A 10357-nucleotide genomic window follows, 5' to 3' on the forward strand; every position below is an offset into this window, starting at 1 on the left:
CACTTCATCTGAGAAATACATTTATAGCTACAGCTTATAACTCTGAGGAATTAGAAGATTGTCTGGGATTCATAATCAAAAACCATTCTCTCTAAAATGTTCACTATATTCTGAAAGACACAGACCAAAAAGAATCTACACAATCCAGCTACCAGAGCAGTTCAGAGTCTAATGCGCTGATACAGCTATAGCTGTTCAAATTAAATGTTTAAGTGAATGCTCGCCATAATTTGACGATAATGTTCACCTAATGCCACGCTAAATAATGGTAGAATGTCTGTCCTGCGGCGGCACGTGAAAATACGACATACGCAAACTGAAGATAGATCATTTAAGTCATCCCAGAATTAACACTTCACTCTAAAACGATTTCATGGTTACACGTATCCCGAGTAACTTATTACGGCATCCGAGGCTGTTTATAGCAATGATACCGACGCGACGTGACTCCCGGCACAGGTGGTGCGCTAATCAGCGTCTGGAGAGAACTGGGGCCTTCCTCTTCTCGTGCAGCGTTCTTACATATAAAGCCGCAGTGCGGACGGCTAAGGGCACGCCTGATCAAATCTGCTCTCCCGACTAGCCGCTGGACTAGTAATGCACCACTTTAAGTTATCGAATAAATCCTTGTTTCCTTTGCTGATGGCCGATGAAGTTTTCAGTTTAATTGTGCAATCAGCACACAAGTGAGTAATCATAATAAAAGTCTGACGTGGCTAAGTCAAATATTTTGGGCGAGAGAATTAATTTTTTTGTGGCGGCGTTCGTAGCGACAAACAATTCGCTGTAGAAACGGCTCACGAAGTCACCGCCACACTTTTAATAGCGGGCCGACCGGTCCGCTGGAACAGTGAACAGAAAGATGAAAACCCAAACACTCTGATTAAATAAAAGTCGGTACTTATCTTTATTAACGAAGATACAGAAACACAGTAGTGAAATCCGTGTCTACAGAGATCTGTCTAGTTCGAGTCGGAGCGGCTAGGTCAGCGTCGGCTGACGACAAACAACAACTCTGCGGCGATGAACACACAACTGACTAGCAAGTACACAATTCGGTGGCGAGTATACAACTGAGCGGCGAATACAGAACTGTCCTAGCGCTCGCGACTCCAGCGCTTAAGAAACCAGAAGCCAGCGGTGGCGCGCGCAGACTTGCGGCGACTTCCTGTCTCGCTGGTGCTGCTTATGCGGACGGCGTCCGGACTTTGATGCTGCCAACCTTTTGGCAGCGGGCTCGGGTGGCATTACTGGCTAGGATATAACACTCCTCCCCCCCCCCCCCCCCCAAATCGCCGCACCGTCGTTGAATAATGACGTGGCGAGCGTCGACGGCGGGGGAGGGGTCTGGCCGCAGGCGTAGCAGAAGAGACCGGGGCGGAGACTGTTGTCGGTGGCAATCCCCGGTCCGCACCCCAGCATTGGCTGTGCGGGGCCTCGGGAAACACCGACTGAAAACCGAGGTCAGGGTGCACGCCTGTGACCACGGGCGCAGCTTCTGGTACTGGACGCGACGGGGCGTCGGGACCCACGAAGAGAGGCAGCGTCTCCTGACGCTGCGTCGACGGCTGCTGAGTGGGCGCCGGACAAGGCGCTGCGGTGTCAGACTCCTTGGGGGTGCCCAAGGAAAGCGGCTGCAGGACAGGCTGCACAGCCACCGCTTGGGAAGGCGGCCCGGCTGATTGGTCGACGTCCATCAGCTCCGAAGGCGGTGGCGACTGAAGAGGGACCGCAGGCGCCGGAGCGACCACCTGGGGCGCTCCCGGATGAAGCTGCGCGGGAGGCATCAACGGGACGGGCTGTCGGCGTGGTAGCGGCGACGGCTGCTGCTGCTGCCCTGGGGGCGGCAGCGAAGTCGGAAGGCGCGGCTGGAACCCGCCGCGGACCAAATCTGTGGACAAAGAACGAGCGGCAGAATCCGGGCGGCCAGCGCGGCGCAACTGGTTCTGATGCCTCCTGTGCACCCCAGTAGCACCTTGAACAGTATAAAAACCGCGACCCTGGACACTTATCACGGTACCACGTTCCCAACGACGGCGACCGTGATAAACTCTGAAAAAAAACGGCGTCGTTGCGCTGAAAACGCGTGCGACGCTCAGAAGCGGCGGGTCGATCCGGGGGGTGCAACAACCGTAGTAGGGTGCGATGACGACGGCCGTGGAGAAGCTCCACAGGCGAAGGGCCGTCGCGTGGCGTGGTCCGGTACGACGACAGGAACGTGATGAGGGCCTGCTGACGAGAGTGCGTAGCACGAAGGCGGTCCATATGATTCTTGAATGTGCGTACAAAACGTTCCGCTGCACCATTCGATTGAGGGTGGAACGGCGGAGTAAGAACATGGCGAATGCCATTGGCAGAACAAAAACTTTCAAATTCAGCAGAGGTAAATTGTGGACCATTGTCTGACACTAAAACTTCTGGAAGACCCTCAATACAAAAAATTGAAGTCAACGCCTGTATAGTTTGTGCAGACGTTGTAGACTGCGTGGGCACAACAAACAGAAAATTATTAAATGCATCGATCACGATGAGCCAACGAGAATGCCAATATGGAGCAGCGAAATCAATATGTACTCGCTGCCAGGGACCGGCAGGGGGTGCCCACTCAAAATAGCGTTGAGGCGGAGCAGCTTGGTGTTCGGCACACGTCGAACAATCTGTAGACATCTGCGTAATCTGCTTATTAATGCCGATCCATGTACAATGACGGCGGGCAAGCTGCTTGGTGCGGACCACTCCCCAATGACCTTGATGCAACAAGTCGAGGACCTTGGATTGGAGCACTTGGGGAACCACTACACGAAGCTGGTCATTCTCGGTGCGTAACAGCAAAACTCCGTGCGAAACAGACAATAGATGACGTTGCGGATAATAGCGACGAACCACAGGATCCGATATGTCCTTTGCCTTGGACGGCCAACCACGTTGAACAAAACGTAATAGTAAACTCAGATGAGGATCCGTAGCTGTCTCACGTGCCACCCGACGATAATCAATCGGAAAATACCGGAGGGATTGATGCTCATCGGCGTCAATCTGATGGCAAGAGTCGTCAGAGGAATCGAAGACATCATCCGCAGCAATCAGCAATCTAGAAAGCGCGTCAGCGTTTGCATGCTGAGCTGTAGGGCGATACAGTATCTCATACTGGTATTGTGATAACAAAAGAGCCCAACGTTGTAGTCTCTGAGCTGTCCGCTGAGGAACTGGTTTAGACGGATGAAACAGTGACGTCAGGGGCTTGTGATATGTTACTAAATAGAATGGTCTACCATTTTGTGACGCCGAACACAATAGCCACCGCTTCCTTGTCCAATTGGCTATAATTACACTGAGCTTTGTTTAGCAATTTAGATGCGAACGCAATAGGACGTTCGGTGTTACCGACTCGGTGAGACAACACAGCACCGAGGCCGAAAGAAGAGGCATCACAAGCTAACACCAGAGGCTTGTTAGGGTCGTAATGGACCAGACAACGATCATTCAATAAAGCCTCTTTAAGCTGCTGAAAGGCTGATTGGCAATCAGCTGACCACACAAACGGAACATTCTTACGGCGGAGACGATGCAACGGTGCAGCAATCTGTGATGCATTAGGTATAAACCTAATATAATATGTCAATTTGCCAAGAACTGCTTGCAATTCATGCAGATTGCGACGGGCGGGCAAATCACGAATAGCTGCTAAATGTGACTGGGAGGGATGAATGCCTTGAGCATTAATAACATGTCCCAGATACTCCATCTCCGTAAGGAAAAATGAACATTTATCGATGTTGCAACGTAGGCCTGCCTGAGACAACACTGTAAACAAACACTCCAAATTACGGAAATGTTCAGCAGGCGTCCGACCGGACACAACAATATCGTCTAAATAGTTGCAACACGATGGCACATTAGCCAGAAGTTGTGAAAAAAAACGCTGAAAAACAGCTGGAGCTGACGCACAACCAAAAGGCAAACGCAGAAAACGGAACAACCCCAACGACGTGTTTATGACAAAATACTGTTGTGATTGCTCGTCGAGGGGCAATTGCTAATATGCTTCACGGAGATCAATTTTGGAAAAGAAACGAGCTTCCCCTAACTTATCCATCAGCTCGTCCGGTCTAGGCAAAGGAAAAGAATCAATGACAGTCTGAGGATTAACTGTCGACTTAAAATCAGCACACAAACGTAACTGGCCAGACGGTTTCTTTATAATAACTAAGGGAGAAGCCCACTGGCTCGCTGAAACGGGTTGAATAACACCGTTGTTTTGCCAACGACGAAGTTCATCTGCGACAGGTGCCCGGAGGGCGTGAGGCACTGGACGAGCACGAAAAAATCGAGGTTGAGCATTATCTTTTAACGTAATATGAGCGGCAAAGTTCGCAGCACAACCTAGTTCGTCTTTAAATATGCCACTGTATTGTTTACACAAATCGGTTATGCTGTCTTGAGGAACAACAACAGAATTAATTTGCAACACATTGTCTTGGATAGACAGGCCAAACAAGTCAAAACAGTCTAATCCGAAAATGTTTACACTGTCTGTAGCGCGGAGCACTGTGAATGAAACTGTTTTTGTATTGCCACGGAATGTGGCTGGCACGCTACATACACCTAACACAGGAATTTGTTCTCCACTATAAGTAGCCAAAGAATGTTTTGCCGCTGAAAGTTTAGGGCGGCCGATAGTCGCATACGTAGCACTATTTATGAGAGTCACAGACGCACCAGTGTCTAATTGAAAATTGAAGGTCTTATCCTGGATACGTAGCTTCACAAATAGTTTATTACACTGTCTCTGGATCGGTGCAGTGGAGGCGGAAGACACAAAATCAGCGCGTTTAGCGCGTGTTCGCTGCTTACGACAACTCGTGGGTTGGGCGGGTGTAACAACAACTCCCGCTTCACTTGCAGTCTGTACATTACTTTTTACAGCGTTTGAATTACGCTTGGGTCGCATAGCAGAGGGCTGGGTGGGTGGCTTATTGCGAACAAGTTTATTACCCACACGAACCGTGGAAGAGTCTTTAAACGCGACCTTCTGGGCGGGCTGGCTTTGAAGAACATGAATATCCATTGGCTGGGCAGCACTAGAATTGTTCTCACGTTTACGCAAACAAACAGTCTGGATGTGTCCTTTCCTTTGACAAAAGTGACAAACCGCGTTTCTTAACGGGCAACGTTCACGAGGATGAGCAAGAACACACTTAGGGCAAGACTTAACTCTATCATTTTGCACACGCGGCTGACGAATGTGTTTAACATGACGCGGCCGGCTAGTGTTTACAGTCTGACTCTGCCGGTGGGGCCGCGGGCGTGACAGAACTTGCTTAGCACAGGCAATTTGAGAAATACATGGCTGATCTAACACACACTCAGCATAGTCAAAAGTATCTTGGGCTTCAATGATGTTCATCACAGTCTCTAATGACGGGTCAGGCAACTTTAAGATAGCAGCACGAATACGAGAATCTGCAATGTTTTGAGTAATAGCGTCTCGTAACATGACATCACTGTAGGAAGCTCCACACACACAATTAAATCGGCACTGACGGGTGAGGCCCCGTAAATCTGTTAACCACTGTTTATGAGATTGATGTGGCAGTTTCTTTAATCTGAAGAACTTGAATCTGGCTGCTGCCACATGAACTCGCGACTCGAAATACTCAGCAAGCTTGTTAACAACAACGTCATAGTCTAAAGCTTCTGGCTTGGATTCCGGGAACAACTTACAAAGTAGTCGATAGACGTCCACGCCTGCAGTGGAAATTAAATAAAGCTGCCGCTCAGTACCCGTTATTTTGTAGACTGTCATGTGCGCCTGCAACTGCGCGAAATATTCTCGCCATTCTTCTCTTGATGCATCAAAAGCACGGAAAGGTGGTGCTGCCTGTGCTTGTTTCTTTTGTGTTGGAGGATTAGCCGCTTGTTTGGCGATTGCTTCCACCAGACTTTGTATTTGCTGACTCTGTAACAAGATCAACTGTTGTAATTCGGCAGACATAGTGAACACAAATTAAACCAGCCCCCAAAATTTTATCGCTATAATTAGTATAACCAGAAACAAGTTGAACCAGCCCTGCACACGAGTTCGGAAGCCCTCGTCGCCAGTTTTGTGGCGGCGTTCGTAGCGACAAACAATTCGCTGTAGAAACGACTTACGAAGTCACCGCCACACTTTTAATAGCGGGCCGACCGGTCCGCTGGAACAGTGAACAGAAAGATGAAAACCCAAACACTCTGATTAAATAAAAGTCGGTACTTATCTTTATTAACGAAGATACAGAAACACAGTAGTGAAATCCGTGTCTACAGAGATCTGTCTAGTTCGAGTCGGAGCGGCTAGGTCAGCGTCGGCTGACGACAAACAACAACTCTGCTGCGATGAACACACAACTGACTAGCAAGTACACAATTCGGTGGCGAGTATACAACTGAGAGGCGAATACAGAGCTGTCCTAGCGCTCGCGACTCCAGCACTTAAGAAACCAGAAGCCAGCGGTGGCGCGCGCAGACTTGTGGCGATTTCCTGTCTCGCTGGCGCTGCTTATGCGGACGGCGTCCGGACTTTGATGCTGCCAACCTTTTGGCAGCGGGCTCGGGTGGCATTACTGGCTAGGATATAACAAATTTAATTACACTACACGCAGCAGACGAGCTCTGAACTTGCTCTTTGGAGATAAGCTATAGCTATAGTTTTATAGTTATTCTGTTGAAACTTCTCACATTTTTATGATTATAGCGGATCTCCCTTCTACTTAAATTTAAACATCCTAGCTTTATGTATTGGCCTACTTAATCTATCTTGCTTCCTTAATTTCTAAGACAAAAACCAGAAAATCATGAATTTCAACTAAAATTTTAATTTGTGAGATCCAGAATACTGTTTCTACTAAATTGTTATGCAAAATGAATCTAAATATAAATTTTTAAGTTTCTAGCTCTTTTCTGTTGGGCCAATGATTTTTACAGAAAAGCATCCAAATTTCGAAACTGGTTAAAGTTATTGAACTGATATCCAACACATATTGATTTTGTATTACTCCTGACATGCTAGAAACATTTCAGATTATTTACTTCATTTTAAAGTTTTGCGCAATATTTATCACGTCAGAGCTAGTTACAGTGGACTAGGCTGGCACACAATGGAAAGACTGATGTGAATTTTATAAGGTGTGAGTATGCTGCTTCCCTACATCACCCTCTACTTAATTTTTTTTATGTAAATGAAAAAAAATTAATCACAAAAAGGGAAGCAAGAGTACAGCTTAACTCCCTATGAAAATTTTAATTGATATGTAAACATATAGAAATATTAAAAGAAAACTTATTACCTACTTCAATTATTTAAATTGCTGGCATGTTCACTGCCTCTTAAGCAACATTATCACTCAAAATTTAAGCAAAATCAATGAAACACTTTGGCATACATATTGGCTTAGACAGACAAACACATAAAAATATGTAAAATTATGAAATATCTTAAATCTATTAAATCGTCTGTAAATATTTTTATATACACAAATTCAAAGAAAATAACACAGTTATTCATGATACATAAACAGATAATTATATTTTAGCAATCTTTTCTAAACCTGAAAGAAAATTTCACAAATCATGACAATTTCATTTTTACACACGTGGTTGCAGCTGCTTTGGCTGGCGTTCTACACTTCCATTCACAAGGGTAGAGGAGAGGAAGTGTGCGTCCTTCACGTTCACTCTAAATTACATGGGGAAAGGGAAGGGGTCACTGTGAGTTGTGTCCAAGTCATTCCACGCTTTCACGCAGCTACCAGGCTGCCATTATCTGGTTTGTCCTGTAGAACAAACAAAAAGAGTGCCTCAGTCTCTGTTCACTTAATATCTAAGGGTGGGTCACAATGAAATGGGGATATATACATTTTATCTTTCAATATGTTACTGAAACAAAGTTAACAGAACTTTTTCAATTTTACTCTCACGGTTACTTAACTGTCATAAAATCGGTAAACAAATGGCTCAAAACGCCGTTAGTCACGTACTAGAGAAAATTTATGCTCAAGGCATACAATCATAAATCCTGTTTAATCTCAATTTATCATTTCTGGGCCGGAACACTGAACCAATGCTCGGTACATTCCTGACAAATCTGTATTTTATTTACTTAACTAATTCATCTTCGATTACCTTATTCTTCGAGATAGTATGAGTATATTTGATTGGCAGTTGTCTTCTCAGCCTCTTTGTACATGTGAGTAACTTGTGGTAATAGTACAGTTCTGAGTGTTCAAAACACACTACGTTTAGTTGACTACTAAATCCACTTATTGGTCCTCTGCTGCTGTGTCAGTTTCACTTCTGCAATTATGTACTTACTTCATTGAAGTGTATTTATGCTGAGCTATAAATAATTTTTCACGTCTGCCATTATGTTACTCAATTATGTTGCTAGTGTATGTGCTTATTTAACACTCACTCTATTAACATTTAATGTGTCGGATAGCACATTTATTTCCTATCTATAGTGTATTGCAGCTGATCAGTTTGCTCACGTTGCAATCCATTTCCACTTGATTGGATGCTGAAACCACAGGTAGTCTCTCCCGACCTACCGCTAAAGTGCATTAAGTAATTATGGCCGAGCGTAATGCTAAATTCCTTAAACCTATAGGACACCATGAGCTGCTCTGTCTGATCTAACATAAGGGTACCTATGGTCGCATTCACGCCTCCAACTCATAACCTCAATACGTGTAGGTGTGTCCTGTCACACACTACACCAAATAACGGCCAGCTCCAACCTTATAAATATTTCAAGGACGTGTCCTTCACGTCTCAACCACAAACACTGTTCAATTCTATTACACTGCCATTCCTTGCTACACAAGGTGAGTTCATTCTTACAACTTATCTGCATATTTTTCATAACATTAAGCAATCTCTTTTACTATTAATTAGTTAGCTCTTCAGCATACAATAGGTTTCACTGCTACTTCAGATCCTGCTTGTACACGAATTTGTATATCTTTTTAAATTACTGTTGGTGGACCATTTACAATAAAACAACAACTTTGTACTTATAATATTACCAGGGTTCTATACATACTTGTTACTCAAATACATTTGAATCTTAATTACATCATACTTCTCTGTTGTTTATGTCACTGTTAGGTTTGTCACAATAGGTATTTTCTTCACTAATCGGTGGATAGAATGGTTACAGAACACATGGCTTGATAGCCATGACGTAAAATTTTTGTATTGCAAAGAAGGAGTCGAAACTTTGGTTGATAGGAAAGATGAAGATAGAATGAGACCTGAAATGGGAAAGAAGATCTCACCCAGCTGGGACTGCACAGCTGCCACACTGTGCAGAGGTTACAGAACAACCTCCTCCCTACAGAATTCATTCACTACCTACGAACATCTTTAAGTCGATCACGTTCCTGAGACCGAATAGCTTTTTACTCTTAGGGTACTCTAGCCTATATGCATTGTCATGTGGTTTTCCTATGATCCTGAAAGGTCCTTGGTATACGAACATGAATTTCTTTGTTTCTGCATTTATTTTCTTTGATTTTTCCTTGGTTTTGACAAGGACTAACTGAGCCATTTCAAAACTGGTGGGTACAGCTTTTGCGTCATGACGCTTCTTTCTTTCTAATGTTCTTTTCCTTACACTTGCCCTAGCCCTTAACTTCTTTTCGTCTGTGGATATTTGCGTTAGAATAGGGAATTCTACCATATCTGCAATCACATTATGTGGTTCTTGGCCAAACATCAATTCGCAAGGCGCAAAACCAGTTGAATCGCGCCTTAAGTTGTTAGTTACATTCTCAAAATACTTCATGTGCTCTGCCCAACTTGAGTGTTTCCGAGCACAATAAGTCCTGCAAAGCCTATTCAATTCTCTCATAATGCGTTCACTCATATTTCCTTGGGGGAAAGACGCAGATATTTTCAGATGTTTCACTCCGCCCTTATCCAGACATTCTTTAAATCTATCAGAAGTAAATTGAGGCCCATTGTCTGACAGCAAATTCTTCTGAACACCAACGTTCACGAAGAAATCTTTTTCCAACTTTTCTACCAACGTTTTTGCATTTGCTCTTTTAATTGGGTATAGCTTAACATATTTACTAAATCCACCCACAACAACAAAAACATGGGTGCACCCACCTCTCGAAGCAGGAAGAGGGCCAAACAAATCACAAGCCAGTAATTCTAGGGTTTCAGTTGGCTCTACTGAATGCATATCCCCTTGTATTCTGGTGTTAGCAGCACGGACTTTCTGGCACACTACACAAGATGCTAGACGCTTGGCAACACGGCGGTACATGTTGTCAAACACAACCTTCTCTTTTAATTTGGCAATGCACTTCTT

Source organism: Schistocerca piceifrons, chromosome 3, assembly GCF_021461385.2.
Source record: "Schistocerca piceifrons isolate TAMUIC-IGC-003096 chromosome 3, iqSchPice1.1, whole genome shotgun sequence".
NCBI classification, from domain to species: domain Eukaryota; kingdom Metazoa; phylum Arthropoda; class Insecta; order Orthoptera; family Acrididae; genus Schistocerca; species Schistocerca piceifrons.